Source organism: Plecotus auritus (genome assembly GCF_963455305.1).
Source record: "Plecotus auritus genome assembly, chromosome: 6".
Lineage (NCBI taxonomy): Eukaryota > Metazoa > Chordata > Mammalia > Chiroptera > Vespertilionidae > Plecotus > Plecotus auritus.
Window position 1 is genome coordinate 138,837,579 of NC_137773.1, and position 23,673 is coordinate 138,861,251.

The following is a 23,673-nucleotide window of genomic DNA, read 5'->3' on the forward strand; positions in this document are numbered from 1 at the left end:
ACATTAAGGGGGAAAAAAGACATAGCACTCAAATCAGTGAGCAGGGAAGGCAAGGGCATCTAAATGAAGCTGTTTCTCAACTTCTTCTTTTAACATACAGCATGCAGGTGGGAGGGAGACAGCAAGCAAGGGTGAGTCAACGTGAAGATTCTTACAGTTGACACCTGCAAGCAATGTGAGTTCACTCTGTGTTCCCTGCTCCCTTCGTGGCAAGGAGGGCACGGAGTCATTTTTGGGGACTGGGCCTGAGCCCAGGTTGGTCCTTGGCGCTCCACCAAGGAAACAAGTCGCAGCAGAAATGGCCTCAGGCATAGTCACCGCCAATAGGGATGGACAAATGACCACACCCGGCATGTCGTTTTCTGCATATTACAATGTCCTAAACACTAAGAGGACTTTTTCAGCGGTGTGGGTTTTTTTTTTTTTTTAATATTTCCCTCCATGGATGGCTAGCTGTCCTAAACAAACAAACAAACAAACAAACAAACAAACAAACAAACAAAACGAACCAGTCAGGCTAAGTAAGAAGATTAAAAAGAACAAAGCATTCAACACTTACCTACCAAGCACCTGGTCTCTGCTGGGCACCATGAATAGGAAAATAAGAGGCACATTGCCTGATGTGAGCAGCTCAGAGTGTGATGGAGGAGGTGGGGAAGGAGAAAGTAGTCATCCATAAATACATAGAAAGTGAAGACAGCAAGGACTTAGAGGGTCTTTTCCTTAGTACAGTGGTCGGCAAACTCATTAGTCAACAGAGCCAAATATCAACAGTACAACGATTGAAATTCCTTTTGAGAGCCAAATTTTTTAAACTTAAACTTCTTCTAATGCCACTTCTTCAAAATAGACTCGCCCAGGCCGTGGTATTTTGTGGAAGAGCCACACTCAAGGGGCCAAAGAGCTGCATGTGGCTCGTGAGCCGCAGTTTGCCGACCACTGCTAAGGCTTAGTAGGTGCCAGGTGCTGATGTATACATACTACAGACATCCTATTTAATCCTTACAACAAACCTACAGTTAGGCAATAGTATTCCCATTTTATAGACGAAAACACTGGGGCTTAGAGAAAACAAATTTTAACCCAATGTGATAAGCAGTGTAGTAGAGGAATACATGCCTGGACAGGCTGACTCCCTCTGCAGAGGAGATGATTAGGAGCTAGAGGCACTGTGGTGGGAAGATGAGCATTAGGTGGAAAATCATTCAGGGAAGAGGGAATAGCCATCAGTCATGAGAGTGTGTTACAGAAACAACAAAACATTCCATGACATTATATTTCAGACAACAGGTGGGAAAATGAGCTGCGGCTAAATTGTGGAAGAGCATAGACCACAGCTAAAGAAATGGGATGCTCTGGAGGTAGCGGGGATGCTAAAGACTTGAAATCAGGATGACAAGTGAGAACAAGCCACTGCACTATCCTGTTCTTACCATATAGAGGACTCATGCAGCATAACGGTTAAAAACGGGGAGAAAATAACAACCTTCTAGGAGTGAAGGAATGAAGCTCTCCTGAATTTGAAATTAGCATCCACAAGATATTATCACTGAGCATCTGATATGTAGTGGGCTTTGGTGCACAGTTACTTTTCCTTCTCCTGATGTTGTGATTTTATAACTCCCTGTGGAGATTTTGCTACAACTAGATAGCAGAGGTTCAGCTCTTTGAAATCTACACTCCTAGGCAGTAGTACAGGCTGCAAGATATGGTTGGAGATATGAGATTAAGGGGCTCATAAGTCTGAAATGCTATCATGTCTCTGTAGGTGTATTGCACCTGACTTAGTCCTCTGTGTATGAGGATATTAAATATAATAATTATATTACTAGCTTATACCTCATTCATCTACACCAGTGGTCGGCAAACTCATTAGTCAACAGAGCCAAATATCAACAGTACAACTATTGAAATTTCTTTTGATAGCCAAATTTTTTAAACTTAAACTTCTTCTAACGCCACTTCTTCAAAATAGACTCGCCCAGGCCGTGGTATTTTGTGGAAGAGCCACACTCAAGGGGCCAAAGAGCCACATGTGGCTCTTGAGTCACAGTTTGCCGACCACGGATCTACACCATTTGTGGAATGGTCTATGCAAATTAATAAAAACACTAAACTGTGAAGACAGAGTTATATTTTCAAAATCAAATGTTCTTCCCCGGGCTGGGTGGTTCAGTTGTTTGGACTGTCATCCTGTACACCAAAAGGCTGCAAGTTCGATTCCTGGTCAGGACACATACCTAAATTGGGGTTTCAATCCCCCATCAGGGTGCCTATAGGAGGCAACCAGTTGATGTTTCTAAGAACAATGTATGTCTCTCTCTTTCTCTTTCTCTCTCTCTCACTCTCACTCTCTCTACCTCTTCTTTCATCTCTAAAAATCAATTAAAAAACATATCCTCTGGTGAGGATTTAAAAAAAGAAATCAAGATCTCAAATTGAGTGTCATGGGACGCCAGTCCTAGAGACTGTCTGCAAAATGATAATGGTAAGGACTGTTCCGATCATCTATTGCTATGTAGCACATTACCCGCAAGGTCAGTAGCTTAAAATATAAACTATTTTATTATACTTCATAATCCTGTGGGTCTATGAATACAAGGCTCAACTAGCCAATCACTTCGCTCCAGATCATACGGGTTACTTATTGATATCCCACTGGCATCTGGGCTGGGCTGGAGGGTCTAGGCTGGTTTCACTAATACACCGGGTACCTCAATAGGGATGGCTGAAGTCTGGGATCGGCTAGGTCCACGGTCAGCAAACTGCGGCTTGAGAGCCACATGCGACTCTTTGGCCCCTTGAGTGTGGCTCTTCCACAAAACACCACGGCCTGGGCGAGTCTATTTTGAAGAAGTCGCGCTAGAAGTAGTTTAATTTTAAAAAATTTGGCTCTCAAAAGAAATTTCAATCGTTGTACTATTGATATTTGGCTCTGTTGACTAATGAGTTTGCCGACCACTGGCTAGGCCACTCTCTGCAAGTAGTTTCACAGCACATCAATGTGATCTCTCTGACAAGGTAGTTAAATTTTCCTAAGTGTCTAAGGATCATAAAAGACTAAAATGAAAACTGCAGTTCCTCAATGGTTAGGTCCAAAACTGTTGTAATGTCATTGGCACCATAGTCTATTATTCAAAGAACTCCCAGGCCAGCCCAGACTCAAGGAGTGGGAGAAGAGACACCATCATTGGATGGGCAATTCGCCCCCCTTTACAAGAGAGTGAGGAGGTGCTGATGGCCATCTTAGAGACAAGCTGCCACCATGGCAGCTATGACACTGTTGTCAGAAGGCAGCATGCAGTGAAACAAATTCTTCCATGAAAGGCCAGGCAGTCAATCTTTCACATACTGGTATAGTCAGTTGCATATTCTTTATTAGCCACAAACAGTCTGTTGCATATTCATTGTTTGTTTTTAAACAACCTATTAAAGTGTAAAAAACAGCCTGGCTGGTGTGTCTCAGTGGTTGAGCATTGACCTATGAACCAGGAGATCAGAGTTCGGTTCCCAGTCAGGGCACATCATGGTGCAGGATGCAGCTGATCAATGATTCTCTCTCATCATTGATGTTTCTAGCTCTTTCTCCCTCTCCCTTCCTCTATGAAATAAAAAAATATATATATTTTCTTAGAAATGTAAAAAACATTATTAGCTCACAGACTACAGGCACAAAACCAGGACACAGTCTGGATTTGTCCCCGGGGTTATAGCTTTTCAACTCCTGTTCTAGGGTCCTATGGTCGAATGACCGTGTGAGGCTGTATGCTCTGCTCCTTCCCAGAGCTTCCCTGTGCATGTGAACATAGCAGAGGCCCTGAAGAGTTCTAGGTAAGGAATTCTGCTTAATACCACATTTTACAAAGTTATATTAATTAATTTACCACCTGAAACTTATGTTAAGCAGCCTTTTAGAAAGCATGGCTCTATAGCATATGAAATTAGACTGTGACCAAGAAGTAGATTTAGGACCTAGAGATTCTATCTCATTAAAATATTTTAAAATTTATTTCTGTAAAATATTAATTGGTTACAGTCAATGAGTTTGCCAAAGCATCCCAAAAATATTTTGTGCTTTTAAGTAGCTTCCACCTCCCTTTATAGTGATATGTTAAGCTTATAAGTATTTTAAGATTGCCTGTTGTTTTAAATTATAAAATTCTATTTTCAGCATATGTCCCAGATCTCACAGATTGAAAGAGAAATGCAAATCAATGGGCCAATGTAAGGATGTCAGCATAGCATTGTCAAAGAATAGAGGACGTGGCCTTGGGGCCTCTGGATTATGTCAAAGTGCTGTCACTTACTAGCTGTAGAATTTAAAGTAGGTCACTGAATTTCTCCAACTTTCAGCTTTCTACACAGTGGAAGAGAAGAGGCTCTTTGCCTCCCAAGATGATTGTGAGGACTGGAGTGAATGAAACTGCCTGTGGAAACATTTCACAAACTCCTCTAAGCCCTGTGCAAAGATACGTTTGCCAGTCTTCTACAGAAATGATGTCATAAGAGTGGTCTCGAGTTTTAGGTGACTTCCACCTTATTAAATTTTGAGTTGTCATTGCTTCTTTTAATGGGTAGTCAGAGGTCGAACTGCGTCACCTTGCCTGGGTTTGAATCCCAGCTTACTATCTGTGCAACCTTGGGCAAGATTCTTAACCTACCTGAACCTGGATTGTCTGATCTGTAAAAAGACAACAATCTGCCTACTCCATGGGGTTGTGGCAAGGATTCAGTGGGTAGGAATAAAGTGCTTTAGTGCCCAGTCTACTATAAGGTAAGCAATCATCAAAAGTAGGTATTATCATTATTAAAAATAATTATTATTAATGACCCTACTATAGGAATCTTATAATCAACTTTAGATTCTAAGATTGATTTTCCAATTTTATCCAAAATTATTTGACTAAAATTATATACCAATAGTATCATCAGTTAATACATTTATAATGCCTACTATATGCCATAGGCTCTGATTCAGGAGATTTTTCATAAATTAAATCATTTATCTTACAACAGCCTGCCCTGCAAGGTAGGTGCTATCATTACCTCACAGAAGTACATAAATGCTAAGTGATCTGTGTGAGGTTATACAGATGATTAGCCTTGGAGGTTGTATGCCAACTCTGGAAGTCAGCTTTCAAAGTGAAATTCTTACCCACCAAACTACATCTCTTGTGGAAAGAAGAATGACTGGGAAGAGAAGGTAAGAGATAGGCACCCCAAAGAAGAGACTCATTGTCAGGAACATTCAGCCAGCTGCAAATAGCAGAATCAGTCCCCAGCATTTAATGTTCTTGCCTAGGACGCATCATGCTGTGGGATTTGCTTCTCAATGTATAAGAAGCAAAAAACATTACCTATGGATAGAGCATCACAGACAACGAGTTCCCTGGGAAACGTGGAGCCCTGTCTAAAAGAGTTAATATATTTAAATATCCCCCCAACCTCCCAAGTTTTAACAGCAGTCAGGGCAGGGAAGGGACTTCAGACAAAAACCAAATGTGTCATGACCCACTTGGGATACTAGGAATGTATGTACATTGCAGTTACTATGACCGGCTTTGTGCACCTGGGGTAGCCTATTTCCTCTCCCAAGTTTGCATTTCCTAGCAACCCATCAGCATACTGCTGGGTAAACTATCCCACTGGCTCCCATTATAGACCCCCTGAGAGCAAATTTTAACATAAGCCTTAGGAGAATAGGATTAGAAAGCTAACTCTGTAAGGGATGCCTATATGAAATGTGCTTATTCAAAAAATATTTATTATCAAGCAGGCACTGCCCTAGGCACAGGAAATTCATCAGCTAACAAGATAAAAAGAGAATCTAATCTCAATACATTTACATTGTTATGGAGAAAGTCAGGCTGAAACAAGATAATTTCAGATAATGAGAAGGAACTAGAAGGCTGTATACAACTAGGTGATGTAATGAGGTGAGATTTTTTGAAAGGATGGTTGTATCTGTTACCTATCACTGTGTAACCAAAAAAACAAATACACTCACTTAAAATGGCAAGTATTTATCCTATCTAATAAAAGAGTAATATTCAAACTAACCATCACTCTGCTACACCCACAAGCCATGCCCGCCAGCCACGCCCACCAGCCAATCAGGAGCGAATATGCAAATTAACCCAACCAAGATGGCTACGGCCACAGAGAGCAGGAGGGAGGCTTGGGTTTCCCCGGCAATGGAGGAAGCCAAGCTTTCCACCTGCCCTTGCCGGCCTAGGCTTCCACTCAAGGCTACAAAGTTTCAATGATAGAAGATACATAAACCCAAACAGAAATGGCGGCAGCCACGGAGCTGGAAAGAGCAGGAGGCTAGGGTTGCCCGCGGCGATGGAGGAAGCCAAGCTTTCCACCTGCCCTTGCCAGCCTAGGCCTCCACTCAATGCTATAAAGTTTCAATGATAGAAGATACATAAATCCAAGCAGAAATGGCAGCAGCCACAGAGCTGGAAAGAGCAGGAGGCTAGGGTTGCCCCTGGTGATGTAGGAAGCCAAGCTTTCCGCACACCCTGGCCAGCCCAGGCCTCTGCTTAAGGCTACAAAGTTTCAATTATAGAAGATACATAAATCCCAACAGAAATGGCTGCCGCCACGGAGCAAGCAGAGGGCTTGGCTCCGCTCCAGGCTACAAAGTTTCAATTGTAGAAGATAAATAAACCCCAGATCCCAGGGCCTCCACTTGGGTGGCCAGGGGGCGTGGCCGGCCTGCAAACCACCACAGGCCTCTCGCCCAGGCCACCCCACACCCCAAAGAGACCCCCACCCTGATCTGGGACACCCTTCAGGGCAAACCAGCTGGCCCCCACCCGTGCACCAGGCCTCTATCCTATCTAATAAAAGAGTAATGTGCAGATTGACCATCACTCCAACACACAAGATGGCTGCCCCCATGTGGTCAAAGATCCTGCCCCCATGTGGACACAAGATGGCCACCACAAGATGGCCAGCAAGGGGGGGCAGTTGGGAGGGCCGAGGCCTGCAAGGGAGGGCAGTTGGGGGTGACCAAGCTGGCAGAGGAGGGAAGTTGGGGGCGACCAGGCCTGCAGGGAAAGGCAGTTGGGGGGGACCAGGCCTGCAGGGGAGGGCAGTTAGGGGCAAAAAGGCTGGCAGGGGAGCAGTTAGGCATCAATCAGGCTGGCAGGGGAGTGGTTAGGGGGTGATCAGGCTGGCAGGCAGAAGTGGTTAGGGGCAATCTGGAAGGGAGGCAGGCGAGCAGTTGAGAGCCAGCAGTCCTGGATTGTGAGAGGGATGTCTGACTGTGTGAGCCAGTCCTGGATTGTGAGAGGGACAGTTGGACATCCCTCGAGGGGTCCCAGATTGGAGAGGGTGCAGGCTGGGCTGAGGGAAACACACCCCCGTGCACGAATTTCGTGCACCGGGCCTCTAGTCTTAATATAGTGGCTGAAATAGCAACTATTATTTCTCTTGAATTGAGGGGTAAGCTAAGCAGTTCTGCTGCTCTCCACCAGGCATAACTGATCTTAGTTGGGCTCACTCATGAATTTGCAATCAAGTGAGAGATCAGCTTGTGGCTGGCTACTATAGGAAGGCTTCAACGCACAAGCCTGGCGGTTGGCTGTCAGCTGAGTTAATGAAATGACTGGGCCATGTGTCTCTCGTCATCCAGCAGCCTTGCCGGGGCTTGTTTATATGGTGGGGGCAGGGTTCCAAGAGATCAAGAGACATATGCAAGGCAAGATGAAGCCTATACCTCATGCTTTGAAACTTTGGTTGCATGCTATTGGTCAAAGTAAATCTACATGGCCCTCTGAGTCTCAAGGGGAAGGCAAAGACTCTGCATCCTTATGGAAGCAGCTGCAAAGTCATTGCAAGAGGTATAGATACAAAGAGGAATGAAGATTAGGGACATGTTTGCAATAAATCACCACAATAGTTAAGATAGGCCTTTCTGGAGGAGTGACATTTGAGCTGAAATTTAAATAATGGGAAGAGTCAGATAAACGAAGAGCTTGTTCTAAACAAAGGGAGGTTAAGTGCAAATGTGTGGGTGCACTTGTGCTTGACCACATGAAATACACTCGTGTGTATGCATGTACAAGCATGTGTAAGTGTACAAGTACATAACATTTGATAAACATGAATGGAACATTCTGCCAGCTGAAAATGCCCATAGGCTTCTTTCCCTTATCTTCTCTCATTCAACATAGGAACATCCACATATCAATAGAAATATGACTCCATATACTCTTTTCTCACAACTTAATGTGCATACAAACCACCTTCACAGCTTTCAGAAACATGAATTCAGGGGACTCTTCTTTAGAAATTCGGATTCCACAGAACTAGGATAGGACCCAGCAATCTGCAATTTACCAAGGGCACCTAGTAATTTTGAAGCAGCTGTTGAGCAGCTAATAATTAAGACCAGTTTCTTTTTTTTTTTTTCTTGAGTTTTGGGTTATCCATACTTTTCTCCATCTCCAGATAACTAATGCCTGATTGTGTCTAATTTACATTACCAATCTATACTATATGGTCCTTTTCCCTAAAGATAATCAAGTGAATGTGGACCTGATGATAAGAAAACATAGAAATGGATGCACAGAGTGGAAAATAAGAACCTCAGGATAACATATGCAATTCTCTTGTTGCTTATTCAAGCAAGAAATTTTTAACTTTGCCTGCTGCCAGGAGACTGTAACCCAGGGTTGTATGTCTTCAAGTATTAAGTCATTGGTAAAAGCATTCTCTACAGAGTTTCTCAACACTGCCTACACACCCCAAATAATCTTTTAAAAATGAGTAATTAAATTAATGGGGGCAGAGTGGGCCTTAGGCTCTCAGGCCTATGATTTTTAAGGGCTCCCATATGATTGTGATACATCATAAAGATTGAGATCCACGGAGTTAAAGGATCAAATGGAAATGTAAAAAGCAACATAAAACACCTGCTTAAGTAAGGGGTAACCAGCACCACGTGCAAACACACAGGTGTGCTCATGGAGAGCCAGGCTCTGGGCTCAAATTCCCACCCGGCAATCAATTCTTTCATTGCCTACCAGTCAGGTCTCGGGTGTCCCGAAGAAAGCAGGGGAAATCCACTGAGCTGGTAGTATGATCATTTCATTAACCTAGCAGTTGCCATAAAATATGATTTACTATAAAAAGTAAATATGCCACTGTGATGCGATTACCCTGTAGGCACCGGCTGCCATTATTCAGTTTTAAAATGTCACTTTACTGTATTTAAGGGAGAAAAATAAAAAGGGCACCACATAATAATCCACTATACCACTTCAATAAGATATGATCCATACAATTTGCCAGATTCATCAGAAATCATACCAAGTCCCGACAACATAACATTTGGAGGCTGACAAACCTCAGTTTGGATCCCATCTCAATGGCCCATATGATTTGGGGCACGTTTTCCCCTGAGCCTGTTTCCTCATCAGAAAAAATGGCAACATCATGCTGACTCCACAAGTTGATGCCAGGAATAGCTCAGAAAAGAAAATTTTAAAAACTTTTTTTGTGAAGTCTAAACTATTTTAGATTTTATGGGTCAGAAGGTTTCCATTGAAACTATTCAACTCTGCTGTTGTAGCCCCCAAATAGCCACAGGTAATACACAAACCATGAGCATAGCTATGTCCCAGGGAAACTTCATTTACCAAGATGGGACTCACGCCACTGTTTGCGAGTCTTGACTTACCACTTAATAATTCTAGACGAACTATAAGCACAATGAGTGGTACCCAGCATGAAAATGATACCAATGGGGACAGTGAAAATACTGTTACTGTTGTTAGCACCATCAGTGTCTGAGCAGAGAATCAAGAGACATGGAATCCTGTTCTACTTCAGATTCTAATATTTTTGGTCAAGCTACTTCCCCTCTCTAGACATTCTCTCCAAAGGATAACATGACCAAAGTCTAGCATTCCTTCCCGGGGTATCAATATTTTCTACAAATCAAGCACTCAGTTGCAATTCACTAACATTTGCAGCACTTTCAACCTCAACACTTGTTTCCCTCTCCCTCTGAGCAACAGCAAAGAACCTGGCTGGTTGAAGGAACCTTATCAGAGGTAAGATGTCAAAATACTTTCAGGAGCAACGCCCCCCTGTTCTCTGTAGTTATTTGACTCCAGCTGTCAGAATGAATAGACTCTAATACACCACAGGATTTGATTTTCACCAGAGGTTTTAACCCCAACTTCATAATTGGGTAAAGACATAGGTGCTTCCTCAAGGAAATTAGGTAAGGTATATTCAAAGACAATTTAAAGGATACCCACTGTCACACCCTTGATCATTCACAATATAAAGACAGAGTTAACAACTGTGAGTCATAACGAGATATAATGAGTTCAGATTTTTCAGAGCAGAAGTGTTGATGCACTACTGCTAGAAATTAAAATTTAACTACAATCTACAAAAGAAGTACCATTTATATAAGACTGAGTCTCAAAGTCTGGGTCCCAGGCAGGCAGCATCAGCCTCATCTTAGGAATGTGCTAGAAATGCAGCATTTCCACTTCTTACCCAAGGGCTAATGCATCAGAAACTAGGTGAGGAGCCCAGCAAGCGGTGTTAGAACAAGCCCTCCAGGAGATCCAGATGCATGCTAAAGTTTGAGGACCACAGAGTCATGTGATAAAAGTCCACTGAACATTTCTCTCTGCATCCACGGAGAGTTGGATAACAGACATTGCTGTTCTCCTGTGCGACATCCTTCCTCCCTTCTTTGGGTAGCTGTACCATGATTTTCCTTGGGATAAGCCATTCCCCAGTGCATATGGTCCTAAAGACTCTATCCATCAAGGTCCCCTTTTCTCTTGGTAGCCAAGGGGTGAACATGTAACCCACACTGGTTGTCTCTTTTCTCCTAGAACCTTGGATTTTGAGTGGATTGGAGTGGCTTTATCTTGGCAGCTGGACCTCCACTCATTCCTGCTTACTAGCCCCTGAGCATTGCCAGGATCCTGTATTTTCCAAGTTCTGAGGATTACACATTTCCCTTCATCATATGAGCTACCCTATATCCTTCCACAATAAACAGTCAGGGTTACTTGCAGCTGCTGACAACCACAGAATAATTGACAAAGACATCTTCATTGCATAAGAGGACCAAGTACCTGAACAATGAAGGCTGATTCTAACCTGTTCAACATGACCAACCTACAGGACGAGCATCCAAACTGACCAGAACAAACCCCAGCATCCCTGACACAGGGGAAAGGAGGCCAACAGCAGATCTGATCAGTATGAAGGGATGCAGGCCAAAGCAGATGGTAAGAGAGCTAAGCTCAGAAAAGGCCTTACAAGGGTAGCTCCAGGTGGAGAAGTTGACATAAGCTCCCCTGGGGGACTTGGCTCCCTGAGTCTTATTCCCTGGAGAAACTGTGCTAGGACCAGTCTTAGGACTCATTATATCTCCAGTAGCCAAGTTCCCAGTCCACAGTGACTTAAATGATGAAGGATGATATTTGTTCACATAACCATATAGACCTGAGGCTGAGCAGGATTCAGGTCAATCCAAGGTTTCTGATGGTTTAGAACCCATGGTTCAGTGTCCCTAACATTCTTTCCCCATTTCTCTCCTCCTTTCTTAGTCTGGGATTTTCTCAGCAGTTCTTGGGCTACACCCTTCCACATTCATATGCAAGGGAAGAAAGAATGTTTCTCTACTCTCCTCAGACAGTGAGCTTCAACCTGATGGGTCAAGAGCTGATTCTAAATTAGTAAAAATGGCAGAGGGCTGGGGTCAATCCCACTCCAATTGGAAAAGGATGGGTGACTGCTGAAGGACAGCTGCTTGCTCTGTGCAGACAGGTTGGGTTGGGGGGTTAGCCTGCAGAGCACTTTAAATAAGAAGGCTTATAGCAAAGAATGTGTTAGCAAGAATGAACAGGTGAATATTGGAGTGTTGGTGGTGAAGGTAGCTGATGTGGTTGTTAAAGACTTTCCAAGCCACATACTGTATAGATTTCGATGAAATAGAGGTGGGGTCAGCAAATACTTTTGCTGAGAGTCAGAGAGTAAATATTGTAGGCTTTGTGGTGCCTATTGTCTCTACTGCATCTAATCAACTCTGCTGTTATAACACAAAAGAAGCCACACATGATATTTACTAATATATATTAGTAAATGGATGAGCATAGCTCAATGTTGCAGTAACACTTAATTGACCTAAGCAGGGCAGGGTTGGGTTTGGCCTACTGGCTGTACTTTGCTCATCCGTGGACGACCAAATCTTGTGTCTTGCTATAATGAGGAAAATAGCAGGTGAGAAAAGGCACCATAAACCAGCCCAATCTTGAACCTGAGTGAGTTCTTTGGCATTTGCCTTAATGTTTCTTTACTGAAGACCCACTTTATAAATGACAGCCTCGGTTTTTATTTGCCACAGTATCTTCCATCCTGCAATGTTTAGAAGTCTGATAAAAAGGTTCATCTTTATCATGGTGAGTCATCCTACTCTAGTTCATGGTATACTACACCAACACAGATACAAAGAGCAAACATGTAGAATTCTACCTGGACACATCTTTGGCAGTTGCCCTGCAGACATCCGTTATCCACCATCCCCTTCCTCCTTTCTACCTGCTGTCTAAATGGACACATTTTTCTCATCACCACCACCTGCAGCTAAACATGTCCCAAACTAAACTCTTCATCTTTCTGCTAAAACCTACTTCCCGCCTTAGCATCCTGTTCTCAGCCCCACTCCTACCAGTATTCTGCCATTATTCTATGTCCTCTTGGCCTCCTTCATCTCGATGGCTTTCTACTTTCAATAAGCCATCTGGTCCTGTTGACTTTTCCCCTCCAACTTCACTTATAATTGCCCCCTTCCTCCCAGTCCCACTGCTATCACTTCACTCTGGCCTATAATTACTCCACACCTTTGCTATTATAATGAGCCCCTCACAGTTGTCTTCTTTTTCTGTGTTCCCTTTTCTAATTATCCTCCCTCCATTCCACTGGGCCCCCTACCTCTTAACAAGCCTTGCTAATAGAGCACTTTCGTCGTGCTGTGCCCCCTGCCTTGTTGATTTGGGGAAAGCATAGTGTAAGTCCCTTAAAACACTGGGTCAGCTTCTGGCTCTGGAGTCAGAGGTCTCAGTGGTGGCATCCTGGTACCTTTCATCCGATTCTGGATTTTGGATTTTGCTGGTCACAGGTGGATCTTTCTCACTGTCTTCCTCGTCCATGAATCAAGCTCCACTATCAATTTACAATCATTTTCTCCGTCAGATTGCTCCACATTCCTCAAAACTTTGGTCTCAAAAACATCTCTCCTGCCTTCTCATTCTCAATTGCTAAGTCTCGCCAGCTACAAAATGTTGACATTGACATATTCACGGTTGTTTTCCTTACAAAGACTACTCACCTCCTTCTCGGCAGTGGCCTTCTAGTTCCTCCGTTGTCCCATCTTCATCCAATCTGCTTTCTCACTATCGCCAAAGTGATTATAAAACAAAAGTCTGATCAAGCCATGGCCCTGGTTAAAAACTTTCAGTGGCTTTCCACTGTCCTTCTACATGGGCTCTGAACTCTGGATCAATATTAGAATGAGCTGAGGTTTCTAAAAAATCCTGAAGCCAGAGTCAGAAAACCTTCAATGTAATTGAGGGATGGCTGGAGGCTCAGTCCGACACTGAGATGCAAACCCCCAGTGGGATCGGGCCCGGTCCTGTGAGCCCAGGCACTATTGTGAGATGTACCTTCAGAGCTTGACCAGGTTCCCACAGTAAATATGGAGAGAAACCCTCTGACGTCTAGCAGGAGGAGAGGAAAACAGCCATTTGAAATCCTAGGTGAGAGCCCTCAGCTTCCTTAAAAAGGGCTGTCCTCAGGGGAAACTAATTAACTGACCTGAGGGAGGGGGAGGAAAATATCCAACTCCAGCCCCTTCTAGCCACCCTGTCCCACCTAAGGGAGAGGAAAAACTGAAAAACTCTTGAAGTTCACAGCCCAGAGGCACCGGCTCACTAAAGACTGGGTCCTAATCTTGGACTATGGTGCTTCCCCTCCCCCACACCTCCCCAGTACCCTACTAAAGGCTATGAGCAGGTCCTTCTGCCCACTACATCATGTGCAGCTGTCAGGAAACAAATTACAAGTCATCACGAAAGGCAGCAAACACAATTTGAAGAGACAGAGCAAGCACCTGAAGCAGACATGGCAGGCTGTTGGAATTATCAGACCAGGAATACGGAACAACTATGATGAATATGTTAAGGGCTCCCTCATGGATAAAGCAGACGGCATGTGAACACAGATGGGCAATGTAAGCAGAGAGATGAAAATGCTAAGAAAAAACAGAAAGAAATGCTATAGATAAAAATACACTGTCACAGACAGGAGAAATGCCTTTGATGGGCTCATTAGCGGCCAGACATGGCTGAGGAAGGCATCTCTGAGCTTGGGGGTATCCCAATAGAAACCTTGGAAACTGAAAAGCAAAGAGAACAAAGACTTTTCAGGGTTTTGTTGTTGTTTTTTCCCCAAAACAAACCAAATTATAATAGTATATTCAAAGACCGTGGGACAATTATAAAGTGAAGAACATATGCATAATGAGAATACAGAAAAAGAAAGTATTTGAAAACACTAATGACTGAAAATTTACTCAAATTAGTGTCCATCACCAACCACACATTTTTATCATTATTTAAAAGTCTGACATGTCGATTACTAAAGAAATTGAAAATTTACCATTTAGAAGAAGTAGGTCCTTGGCTATGACATAGAAGGAAATATTCATCTTGATTGAACCAAAGAAAACCTGTCTTTCAAAAAGTCGAGTGAAAATCTGGTCTTTTCTAGAAAACAGCAGGGTGAATAGAATGAGCAAGATTTAATCACAATGAGAATAAAATATATTTTACTTGTTTCTCAGCATCCATCCCAGCACAAGTTCCCTTGGAAACATACTGTATGATTAACCTCTACTTAGCACATCCACAAAAAAAGCCAGTTTTATTTAATATAAAATGACTTCATCCATCAACAGCAGAATACACTTTTTTCTCAAGCTTACACTGAATATTCACCAAGACAGACCACATTTTGGGCCATGAAACCCAACCACAGATCCTGGAAGCTCAGAGAATACTGTCAGGATAAATGCCAAAAACAAACACAAACAAAAAAAGCTAAAACACCTGCACCTAGACATATGTCATCTTCAAACGACATCAAATCAAAGTTAAAGAAAAGTTTCTGAAAGAAGCCTTGGGGGGTGGAAGGATGGGGTGGACGGTACCTCACCTACAGAAGAACAAAGAAAACATTACATCTGAGTTCTCCTCCAAAAGCATGCAAGCAGGATGGGAGTGGAGTGAAATATTTAAAGAGTTGAAAGCAAAAAAACACCAGAGACCTGTGTCTTGTGAAATTATTGTTGAAAAATAAAGAAGAAATACAGACTTTCTCAGACAAATAGAAATTGAGGAAATTTGTTGCAGACCTGTCTTACAAGAAATGTTAAAAGAAGTTCTTCTGAGAGAAGGAAAGTACCAGCCAGAAATTTAGGTCTACATAAAGAAAGGAGGAGCCAGCCTCTAAGCAGGAACAAGGAAGGTAAGATGAAAACTTATTTTCTTATTCATAATTGATCTGATAACAGTTTGTTAAAAATAATAATGCCAACATTGTTTTTTATTTATTTACGTATGCTTATTTATATATCTTATATAGGTAACTGCACCCTGACGTATGCTTATATGTACGTGAAATAAATGAGTGTAATGATGCCAGGGATAGGAGGGAGGAATTGGTATTATTTTTATTAGGAGGTACTCACACTACCTAGGAAATGTATAGTGTTATTGAAAGTGGAATTGATTTAGTTGTAAATATATATTGCAAACTCTAGGACAACCACTGCAAAAAGTAAAAAAACAAACAAACAAAAACAATATGTTAAGAAGGAGAGGAAATGGCTCTCCTCTCTCCCTCTCTCTCTCCACATCCCCCGGTGCACTGCCATGTGAGGACACAGCAAGAAGGTGGTCACCTGCAAGCCAGGAAGAGAGTTCTCACCAGGAATTAAATCTACCATCACCTTGATCCTGGACTTCACAGCCTCCAGAATGTGAGAAATAAATGTCTGTTGTTTAAGCCATCCCCCCCACCCCCCCAAAAAAAGGAGAGGAAATGGAAAAATGGAATTTTATGAAATGCTGAATTAAAGCCACAAAAAAAAGCAGAAAAAGAATAGAAACAAAGAAAGCCAACAAAGAGAAAAACAGTAATGAATATGGTAGGTATTAACACAACTATATCAATAACCACTTGAATATCAGTGGTCTAAATACCCTAATTAAAATACAGAGATTGTCAGGGTGGATCAAAAAACCACAACCCGTGCAGCCACTGTAGAGAACAGTATGGAGTTTCCTCAAAAAACTGAAAATGGAACTCCCATTTGACCCAGTAATCCCACTCCTAGGAATATATCCCAAGAAACTAGAAACACCAATCAGAAAGGATATATGCACCCCTATGTTCATAGCAGCACAATTTACAATAGCTAAGATTTGGATACAGCCTAGGTGCCCATCAGCAGATGACTGGATCAGAAAACTATGGTACATCTACACAATGGAATACTATGCTGCCATAAAAAAAGAAGGAATTCTTACCATTTGTAGCAACCTGGATGGAATTGGAGAACATTATGCTAAGTGAAATAAGCCAGTCAATGAAAGAAAAATACCACATGATCTCACTCATTTGTGGATAATAAAAAACATTATAAACTGATGAACAAAAAGATAGATACAGAGGCAGTAAAGCATCAAACAGACTGTCAAATTACAGCGGGAAGGTTAGGGAGAGTGGGGGGAAATAAGAGATCAACTGAAGGACTTACATGCATGCATATAAGAGTAACCAACGGATGCAAAACATTGGGGGGTGAGGGCATGTATGGGAGTGGGGTGGGGGGGACAATGGTAAGATATGTACACATATAATACCTTAATAAAAAAAAAAACACAACCCAATTATATGTTGTCTACGTGAAACCAACTTTTTTTTGTTCTTTCCTCTCAGTTTTATTGAGATATAATTAACATACAACAATATATAAGTTTGAGGAGTACAGCTTACTGGTTTGACTTACATATAGATAATCTGGATAGGCCAGATTAAAGAAATTGAATCAATAATTAATAATCATCCAGAACACATAGCACCAGGCCAAGATGGGTTCACTGCTAAATTCTACAAAATATTTAAGGAAGAAATTATACCAATTCTTTACAATATCTTTCAGGGGCTAGAAACAGGGGAAAATACTTCCTAACTCATTCTATGAGACCAGTATTATCCTAATACTAAAACCAGATAAAGACATAACAAGAAAACTACAGACCATTGTTGCTCATTAATATAGATGCAAAAATTCTCAGTCAAATATTAGCAAGTTGAATCCAAAAAAAGATAAAAGTAATTATATACCGTGACCAAGAGAGATTTATTCCAGGTATCAGGCTCCCAAATTGACTGCAACCCATCCCTCCAACCTAATCTTCAGTAATAAAGGCTGCTTTCTTTCTTTAAAAATAAACTTAACATATATATATATATATATATATATATATATATATATATATTTATTTATTTATTTATTTCAGAGAGGAAGGGAGAAGGAGAGATAAAAATATCAATGATGAGAGAGAATCATTGATCGGCTGCCTCCAGCGTGCCCCCTACTAGGGATCAAGCCCACAACCCAGGCATGTGCCCTGACTGGCAATCAAATCATGTCCTCCTACTCTATAGGTTGACGCTCAACCACTGAGCCACACTGGCCTTGCAAAGCTGCTTTCATATATTAAATCTATCCTTGGGCCTTCACAGGTACTGTTCTTCCTACCTGGGATGCTTTTTCCAACTCCATCCCACCAGTAATCACTCAGCTTAATGGCTATCATATTTTGGTAAATATTAGAATCACCCCTAATACCAGCAAAGTACATAGAGATCATTGTAGATAATTCACAAGAAATTGTAAAAAATGATGCAGAGATCTTTTGTACACTTGGCTCAATTTCCTCCACTGGTACACAATTTATTGTATAGAATCACCACAAGATTATTAAGACCCACCTTATTCAGATTCCCCCCATTTTGTTTGTCCTCATGTGTATGTATATGATGTATATGGTGTGTGTGTGTGTGTGTGTGTGTGTTTATGTGTATGCGTATGGTGTGTGTGTCTATTCCATTCTATAATATTTTATCCCACGTGTAGGTTAGTGTACCCATCACAGTTCTGATATTGATGGGCTGTGGCAGCGCAATGTAACACCTATCACCCTCTTAGATCAGTGGTTGGCAGAATGTAGGGACTGGGGGTCAGGATGCAGGAGGGAGTCACAGCTCTGCATTTCTAACAAGTACTCCAAGAGAGTGGAGAGCTCACCAAAAGTGGAAAGCCACTGCCTTGCCTAACTCCCACTCTTACTCCAAACTAAGTTTACTCAGGCTCAAGTCACTTCCAGATCCTGATTTATTCCCGTTATACAGTCCCAGAACAACTTCACTTTGTAAAAACATTGGACACTTGTAATTTTTGTCCAGCCTCTGTCTTGCCTGAATAAGTTATCTATGAGCATTATTCTTCCTGCTAAACCTGCTCAGGCCCAAATACTTCTCAGGGAAGAAGCCTTGTGCAAATCCTGGGCCATCTGAATCAAAAGTGTGTAGTCAACTACTATGCGATACCACACTCCCAGGCTCTGAGCAGCTAATGGCAATACTCCCAGAGCCGTCTCCCAACTAATATTCTAATCTATTATTTCAATTTGGTCAGCACTCTTCATTTCATACCCTGAAACTGTGGAATATGGAGCCCATAGTTCCATATCATTTCCCTTTAAAATTCGTATCACTCAGCTTGTAAAAACACCTTTCCGGGCTGGCATTCTTCATAGCTTAAATATCTTCCCTACCCTACCCACAGTCAGGCTCCTTCTTCCTGCCTTTGTGTTCAAATAGCTGAAAAGATGAGGTGCTTCGTGCGGATCCTGCACTGGGCTGACTTAATGGGCCTTTCAAGATGCAAATAGCAGAGGTGGGACCTGGACAAATAAACATGCCTCCACATCAGCACAGCTTTCCCTGATTGGGACTCCAAATAAGATGCACGGGGAGGGTCTGTCTGGTACAACTTCTCATGTCTGTAGACTTCTGAGCTGAACCTTGATGTTCTGATTACTGTTTTGTGTGTTTTCTTCCACAGTCCTCTCTGCTACTGTGGGCCGTCTATGGAATGGAAGAAAGAAAGTCATGATGAAGCAATCTAATCCAGTGGTTCTCAAACTTGAACAACATCTGCATTGGCTGGAGGGCTGGTGGGAACACAGATCGTGGGCCCCACTCCCAGAATGTCTGATTCTGTGGGTTGGGTCTGGGCCTGGGAGTGCACACTTCTTACCAGTTCCCCGGTGATGCTGCTGCTGTGGGCCCATCCCACCAACCTTGAGAAGCACTTGTCTAATCTAATCAGGAGCCAAACAGGCAGCATTGATCGCCCCAACTTGATTCCAACCACATTGGCTGCAAAGTATCAATCAGTCAGAGATTGGGCTCCCAGGAGTCTCCGTATTGTTTAAGATTTTGTGAGGCAACATTGATTTAGAAAATGCCACATTGTAACACAAAGTCCCAGCTTCTTTTTTGGAAAAAAAAAATATTTGGCATCACTGGGTCCTTCCTCGGGCATGACACGGATGGGATGAGGCTGAGCAACGAGCCTTTAGAGCCGGGCTGCTTATCTTGGTTTCATAATTTAATAATCTGGGAGGCTTTTACAAATTGCAATGCCTGGGCTTGCATTTCAGCCCAATTACATCAGAATGTCTGGTGGCACCTGCCTCTTGTGTAAAATGGCAGGTGGAAAACTCTATCGCGTAGAATCACTGTGAGGAATAAATTATATAGTAAGAGCAACAAGTGTCACTTCTATTATTCATTGAGCAATTACTCTGTGTCAGGCTCTGTAATAAGTGATTTATAAACTTTATTATATTCAAAGCTTACCTGGAAAATAGTGGGCATTAAACAGGCATCAGTGGTCAAAGGAGGAATTTATAGACTGAATCTATTATTACATAGAAGGAAGGGAATTTATGCGAGTTCATCAAGTAAAGAAAAGTCGAATTTATTTAAAACCTGGCTCTGCCACTGGCCGGCTGTGTCCTCAGGGCAAAAGGAACAAATTGCACGTAGTCTCGGTTTCCTCAGTTGTAAAATGAAGATAATATAGTCTGCCTTCTTGGGATAGAGGACTAAATAAGTTCATTGAATATATGTGGGCTTCCCGTTTTAGTGAGATGACAAGAACTTGGAAGTCATTGCTTCCATCTTTACAATAGGAGAAAGATAGATAAACTTAAATATCAATGGCTTTCCAGGGACCCATCAGAGAATCAAGGTTGTCAGGCAAACCACCACCTTGACATCTCAGTCAGGCACATGCAGGGTGTCATTGCTGAGACCTGCCCACCTGGAGCAGAAGCCGCTGGCTGAGGCTGTTAACTCTGAAAACACTGAAAGGGTAATGCTGATGAACGGCTGGAGGCTAAGCGCATGACATTAATACTGGCACCCTAACAACAGCTGGGAAGCTTTTCTCCTCTTTCTTATTTCTTTTTCCTGGAAGGGTTTGTATAGAATTGGAATTTATCTCTTCCTTAAATGCTTGACAGAATTCACAGTGGAAGTCATCTGGGCCTAGACATTTATTTGTGAGAATTTGTTTGGCCCTTTTTGCTTTTTAATTCCTGCAGGGAGAGCACACTTTGTGGCCTTTATTTCCTGGAACCCTACAAGGTTCTCAAGGTGAAGGTCCAGGAAAGCTCTCCTGACTCTGACAGAGGGAGGGGGTGAAGCATCCTTGCGAGTGAATAGCAAAGGCATTCTCTTCCGGGGAAAAGATTTTGAGGGCCTTCTACCAACCTGAAGAAGGATATTTCTCCCTCTCAAGTACCTCTAGCCATAATGTCTCACCAAGGGGCTAAAAAACTTAGTCACATGACTCAGGGATTCCAGGAAATTAATTTAGAACTCTACAGGCAGGGAAGGGACTAGGAAGGTGGGGTGCAACAGCTCTACCACTAAATAAATGTTTGCGGAACTCGCGGCCCAGGGACACAGGCCCACTAAAATACGGAGATCAGGAGATAGAATGTTCCCCTTCCCCACACCTCATCACCGCACTGACAGGGTTCCAGTTTAACAACAGGGTATTATCACTGAAAGAGCTGCCAGATGCAGACTCTCTAAGGGGGTGGGTCTAGAAATGCGCAAAGTAAAACGGAAGAGAAAACAAGGACACAAGAGAAACTTCAATCCTCTGGCACCTACAGCGGCAAAAAAGGACTACACACAGCCCAGTTCATAGCCAGATTAACATAATTCTTGTAATGGCTTTGGTTTGGGTATCATTGTAATAGTGGCATCATAAGATAATTAGAGAAGCGTTCCCTCCTCTTTCTTTCTGAAAAAGTTTGTCCAAGATTAGGAGTCTCCCTTAAGACAGAAAAATAAAAGTTTCCTAGAGTTCAAGAGGAAAGCCATCTGGACCTAGAATTTTATTTTTGAAAAGTTTGTTTGTTTTCCATTTCTAACACAATGTCTTCATTTGCCATGGGTCAATCCAGATTTTCTATTTTTTTTTTTAGATATATTTGGTAATTTGTGGTTTTTCTATGAATTTATCTATATTGCCTAAACTGTCCAATTTGTTAGCATCATATTTTTCATAATATTTACTTATCATTCTATTGATTTTTATAGGGTTGAAAGTAATATCCTGATTTCAGTCCTAATTTTGGTGATTTATGCTTTCTCTCCTTTTTCCCTGGGAAGAGAACAGACTGTCTAATAAAAGTTGTAACAACCCATATGAGAGGGGGAAAAAAGTGATGCCAAAGTCAGCCAGTGAAGAGGCAATGGAGACAAACATATGGCTCTGAGAAAGATTTCAGAGCAAGAATAGTCAGCACTCAGTGAGAAACCATATAAAAGGGAGGGGACAGGGGGCAAGGTCTAAGCTGTTTCCCAAATTACTAGATTGTCTCTCCAGACAGATGGTGATGCCATTTCACAAATCTTTGGACCTTAACAAAGTCAACTTGAGGGCAAAGGTCAGGTGCTTTTGCATTCCACATGCAAATATCTTAGAAAAAGAACACAAATTCACAGATTAAATCACCAGTTTTCTTTCAAGGAGCAAGTGATGCTAAATATTAGGATAGTGTAGGAGGACATCTTAGAGGGAAGCAGAGACCAAGTCACATCTAGGGGCACATCTCCACAGAGAAGTTCCTTCAATTAACCACAGCTTTCACGTTATGCGCTCTGATGTGTAACATCTGTGGGCCTAGGACTGGAGGGACTGTCCCTCCCAGGGCTAAACCATTCCCAGAGATAGCATACAACTGCCTGCAAACTTGCCCTTCAGATTCACGCCCACCGATGGGAGCCCACAAACCCATCGCTCACTTCCCTTGTCCGGCTCTCACATTCCAGGCCACTATCTGCCTTCCCTAAATGCTTCCGGGCCTGGTCCCAGACAATGAGGAACAGCCCCTACACTGAGGGCCCATTGAAATGACTCAAACTAGCCAATCCTAAGCATGAGTACTGCCCCACCCCTTCTCCCCTCAAAAACCACGCAAAAGGCTGCTGCTCACATCCCGCCCCCTCATCTACCCTTCCTGTGGTGTGGTGTGCCCACTCCTCTTGGGAACTCTGAGTAACCAATTATCTTTCAATGCCAGCCATCTCCTGATCAATAGGCCCTGTCACACCTAAATTAAAATAAAGCCTGTATTTTAAAACAACGATCATCTCTCTGGCACTAGGAGAACAAATTAGGGGCATGAATGCCCGAGGCACAGAGGAATACGCCTGTACAGGGCAAAGTTTCCCTCCATGATTGACGCCCCACCAGGGCCATATCCAGGAGCTTTTGGATAACATGGTCCCCACAACAGCAGACTAAAAATGACCTTTAGAACAGTGTTTGGGTCTAATCATTTATGTCAAATCTTGGGGCGTATTAGAAGATTGATTACCGAAAAGCTACCCTCCTGTCCTGTTTGCTGCAGCCAGTCTCACTGGTTTCTCTCAGTGGGGCAAAGAGAGTGGGGTAGGCACCGATTTGTCCCTGTCCCTGCACTGGTCGCCTGCCTTATCCAGGTATTAATGAACATATTCAGTGAGGTCACACCACAAAGCTCACCCAGCACAAGTGTGCGTGTTGGGGTTCGGCCTAGATGAAGAGGAGACACTTTAGATAAGTGCAGGTGATTCCTCCTGAGCCCATCCATGAGCACACCTGTCTCAAGATGAGGATGCAATGAGAGTATGTATCTGCTATACCCACCGTCACGGACATCGTCTGCATACATACCTCTTACAATAGCAACACCTGCATCTCCACGCTAAGTGAGAAGTGTTTGACATTACAGCGTATGTTTATCACACATAGGGTCCATTGCCTTTCTCTCTTGACCAAGCAAAGAAGTATAGCCTAGGTGTAACGCTGCAGGCAGAAAATGCCTTACTTAAAGATAGCATATTATGGGCAATTAAAAAAAAAATCAGGGTAAATTCGACTGCCGTGGATGTTCACCTTTCAACTGACCTTAGAACATAAACTTCAAG

The 23,673-nt window shown here is 42.6% G+C and overlaps 1 protein-coding gene across 1 annotated transcript in view; it reads left to right on the top strand.

Annotated features, from left to right (window-relative positions):
* The window catches only part of GRM7 (glutamate metabotropic receptor 7), an 843,273-nt gene extending 823,895 nt beyond the window's left edge, over positions 1 to 19,378 (top strand). The window contains exon 11 of the mRNA XM_080671907.1: positions 19,241 to 19,378. The gene's annotated coding sequence lies outside the window, so the exon portion shown is untranslated. The remainder of the gene's footprint in view (positions 1 to 19,240) is intronic.
* Positions 19,379 to 23,673: the final 4,295 nt, after the last annotated feature.